The sequence below is a fragment of the Oncorhynchus clarkii genome, chromosome 20 (assembly GCF_045791955.1).
Source record: "Oncorhynchus clarkii lewisi isolate Uvic-CL-2024 chromosome 20, UVic_Ocla_1.0, whole genome shotgun sequence".
Lineage (NCBI taxonomy): Eukaryota > Metazoa > Chordata > Actinopteri > Salmoniformes > Salmonidae > Oncorhynchus > Oncorhynchus clarkii.
The window spans coordinates 35,258,088-35,263,145 of NC_092166.1; positions in this window are offsets into that span (position 1 = coordinate 35,258,088).

Below are 5,058 nucleotides of genomic sequence, written 5' to 3' on the forward strand. Positions count from 1 at the left end.
TCCCTTTTTGTATAATGGGCCCTACTTCATAAATGTGTCTTATCTAATTTAGCTGTTGAAGTGTAGACACTGTTCACAGAATTGGTTAACTCTTGAGGTTCCTAGGTTCTCCACCGAGCTTGGTAAATCTGCTTTTAGCTTTAAAGCACCGTAGCGCTGGAACAAAATTCAAAATACATTTTATCTTGACGTTCTGGTGCCATTAGGGGCCATTTAAGCATTCATTGGGGTCTTATTTGTGAAGGAATGTAACTGTTTTTCTGGTTGATTTGTGATGTTTTATTTGTGCTTTCCATGACTGTGTATTTGTATTTTAATATGCAGTACCAGTCAAAGGTTTGGACACACCTACTCATACCATTTTCTATTTTCTACGTTGCAGAATAATCGGGAAGACATCAAAACTATGTAATAACACATATGGAATCATGTACTAACCAAAAAAAAGTTCAATCAAAATATATATTGTATTTGAGATTCTTAAAGGTAGTCACACTTTACCTTGACAGCTTTGCACACTCTTGGCATTCTCTCATCCAGCTTCAATGAGGTAGTCACCTGGAATGCATTTCAATTAAGTTAATTTGTGGAATTTCTTTCCTTAATGCATTTGAGCGAATCAGTTGTGTTGTGACAAGATAGGGGTGGTGTACAGAAGATAGCCCTATTTGGTAAAACACCAAGTCCATATTATGGCAAGAACAGCTCAAATAAACAAAGAGAAACGACAGTCCATCATTACTTTAAGACATGGTCAATGGTAAGTCAATGCAGAAAATTTCAAGATCAAGTTTCTTCAAGTACAGTCACAGAAACCATCAAGCACTATGATGAAACTGGCTCTCATAAGGACCGCCACAGGAAAGGAAGACCCAGAGTTACCTCTGCTGCAGAGGATGAGTTCATTAGAGTTACTAGCCTCAGAAATTGCATCCCAAATAAATGCTTCACAGAGTTCAAGTAACAGACACATCTCAACTATTCAGAGGAGACTGTGTGAATCAGGCCTTCATGGTCAAATTGCTGCAAAGAAACCACTTCTAAAGGACACCAATAATAACAAGATACTTCCTTGGGCCAAGGAACACAAGCAATGGACACCAGACCAGTGGAAATCTGTCTCTTTGTCTTTTGAGTCCAAATTTGAGATTCTTGGTTCCAACCGCCGTGTCTTTGTGAGACGCAGAGTAGGTGAACGGATTATCTCCGCATGTGTGGTTCCCACTGTGAAGCATGGAGGAGGAGGTGTGAGGGTGTGGGGGCTCTTTGCTGGTGGAACTGAACGTGATGTAATTACAACTCAAGGCACACTTAACCAGCATGGCTACCACAGCATTCTGCAGCGATACGTCCTCCCATCTGGTTTGCGCTTAATGGGACTATAATTTGTTTTTCAACAGGACAATGACCCAACATCCCTCCAGGCTGTGTAAAGACTATTTGGAGAATGATGGACTGCTGCATCAGATGACCTGGCCTTCACAATCACCCAACCTCAACCCAATTGAAATGGTTTGGGATGAGTTGGACCGCAGAGTGAAGGAAAAGCAGCCAACAAGTGCTCAGCATAAATGGGAAGTCCTTCAAGACTGTTGGAAAAGCATTCCAGGTTACGCTGGATGAGAGAGTGTGCAAAGCTGTCATCAAGACAAAGGGTGGCTACTTTGAAGAATCTCAAAAATAAAATATATTTTGATTTGTTTAACACCTTATTGCTTACTACATGATTCCATGTGTGTTTGTCATAGTTTTGATGTCTTCACTATTATTCCACAATGTAGAAAATAGCAACAAAAAAAACAAAAAAAACAAAAAAATCTTGAATGAGTAGGCGTGTGCAAACTTTTAACTTTTAGATTACTTGTTAGATATTTCTTCATGGTCGGAACTAGAAGCACAAGCATTTCGCTACACTCGCATTAACATCTGCTAACCATGTGTATGTGACAAATAACATTTGATTTGATTTGGTACTGTGTGTATATATATATATGTAATTTTTTTATGTTTAAAAAAAATGCGGTGTGTGTATAATATGTATATTTATGTTGTATCATGCAGGGCACATTTGAAAAAGAGACCTAGGTCTCAATATGTCTTAAATAAATAAATAATAATGATAAAAAGTCTTACCATCCCTATCAGAGGGCAAGAAGCTACCATAATACGTATCCTATCAAATCCTTTTATGTTTCTCAAATCAAATCAAAACAAATTTGATTTGTTACATGCGCCGAATACAAATACAACAATTTATGCATGATGGTGTTATACCATTCACTTTTCACAGGTCGAAAATGTTTGTTTACTCCTTTGGGCTATGGTCACCGGTTGCTGTCATTCTCCATGTGTGGAATTTGCGGTGCGGTTTCAGAATAAAAGTCCCACATTAAAAGTGACGCAAACGAATACGAATAGTGCAATCGTTCCATTTTTGAACTATATAACTATTAAAACAAGGTTGGAATGTTGTTGCATAATTTAAAGTCATATATAATTTAAAGTCATATATAAGAATTAATTCGTTTGACAAGAAACAGAAAATAACTGTTGAAATTCCATTAGACTGCATATTGAACTCTATGGATTGTGCACCCATAAAATTGGGTATCAGCCTACTCAGTGATGCAACCAGTGATGCAACCATGCTTTTGCAACCATGCTTTTGATGGTGTAGCTGTAGAACTTTTTGAGGATCTGAGGACCCATGCCAAATCTGTTCAATCTCCCGAGGGGGAATAGAAGTTGTCGTGCCCTCTTCACGACTGTCTTGGTTTGTTTGAACCATGATAGTTTGTTGGTGATGTGAACACCAAGGAACTTGAAGCTCTCAACCTGCTCCACTACAGCCCCGTCGATGAGAATGGGGGCGTGCTCGGCCCTCCTTTTCCTGTAGTCCACAATCACCTCCTTTGTGTCACTGGGCAGCTTGCGGCTGGGCTTTATTTTGTAGTCCGTAATAGTTTGCAAACCCTGCCACATCCGACGAGCGTCAGAGCCGGTTTAGTAGGATACAATCTTAGTCCTGTATTTACGCTTTGCCTGTTTCTGTGTGTGCCAATCTTTATAATGATTATGGAGGGTAGACCAATTTTATAATCTACCATGCAACATATTATTTTGGCGTGAGACAGATTGTGTTCCATTTATTAACTGGAAACTATGTGAATTGACAAAATATTTTTGGACTAATAGTGCCTCCGTGTGGATTTCGTGCCTGTATTACATGTCATAGCCTGGTCATTGCAAGTCGCACCGCTCAAAGTACCCCTCACCGCAGCACACTGAATGAACATGGCTGGTCGGCTGTGGGCGGAAGCGGCCTGATCCGGCCCGCCCACCACAGGTTTTCATTGGTTGAGGTGCATTCGCATTCCATCCGGCACAACGTAGCATGCATGTTGATACTTCAGCAGTCACTGCATCATGTAACTGTGTTTTTCCCACTCAAGCTAACAATACAAATCTTTGTTTTCTTATCAATTTTGTGGTTATTAATTTATGATGACTGTAAATACGTTTTATGCATGATGGTGTTATACCATTCACTTTCCACACGTCGAAAATGTTTGTTTACTCCTTTGGGCTATGGTCACCGGTTGCTGTCATTCTCCATGTGTGGAATTTGCGGTGCGGTTTCAGAATAAAAGTCCCACATTAAAAGTGACACAAACTAATAAAAATAGTGCAATCGTTCAATTTTTGAACTATATAATTATTAAAACAAGGTTGGAATGTTGTTGCATAATTTAAAGTCATATATAAGAATTAATTAGTTTGACAAGAAACAGAAAATAACTGTTGAAATTCCATTAGACTGCATATTGAACTCTATGGATTGTGCACCCATAAAATGGGGTATCAGCCTACTCAGTGACACCCACAGAACACAACTGTGCAGAGTTTACACAAGTATTAGTGTCATATCTTTTACTGCAGGACTCTGAAAACACTTTGAAATGAGCCACATATTTTAAACTTCAATTAATAGCCCAGGCGTTTATTTGCTTAAATCACTGAATACAACATGCGCTTATTAGAGACAGGCTTCTATTTGAGCCAGGCGTCTATTTCCTTAATGTACACAGCTTTTGCTCATTTGCATAGTTAATTGTTTAATTCTAGAATTAATTTCCAGCATTTTAATCTATTTCTTCATTTCCTCCACTAATGTGTTATCATTTACACACTGTGCCCCGTTTATTTTGTCTTGGTATACCTCTATTTAAAAAATAAAATAAATAATAATAAATAAAAAAATCCTTGACAGAATAATTATTCTCCTCTTTTCGGCTGTGCATTTATGGCAGTTCTTACTTTCGCCACTAGAGGACGACGGCCGATTTCCGTGGGTCTGTACTCCCGAAGTTGTTGACAGTTCTTGTACTTGTCAGTTAGCTAGGTGTTCCCAGCTGTTAGCAGCAAATGGCTAGCAGTTTCTTACTGGCGATGAAAACGGATGATTGCCATCATTTTTGTTGAGTCATTACTGAATTATTTAATGCAACAAATCAAACATTAAACCTTGTAAATAATTAATGGTAATTCATGGTAACCTGGTAAACAATTCATTTAGACTCAGGAGGCTGAAAATATTTGGTATGGGCCCTCAGATCCTCGAAAACTTCTACAGCTGCACCATCGAGAGCATCTTGACTGGCTGCATCACCACTTGGTATGGCAATTACACTGTCCTTGACCGCAAAGCGCTACAAAGGGTGATGCCAACATTCAAGAACATAACTGGGGTCGACCTCCCTGCTATTCAGGACCTCTATATCTGTTTCAGAGGAATGCCCAAGAAATTGCCCAAGACTCCAGAAACCCAAGCAATAGACTGTTCACTCTATATAGCTAAATTATTGTGCATTTGATTTTATTCCTTGTGTTAGTTACTTTTGTATTTTGTATATTATATATATATATATTTTTAGCTCTGTTGGGAAAGGTTTGTAAACAAGCATTTCACAGTCAAGTTTACACCAGTTTTATTTGGTGCATGTGATAAATAAAATGTGATTTTATTTGACTTGCCGTTTATTTGAAACAGGCCTTTAT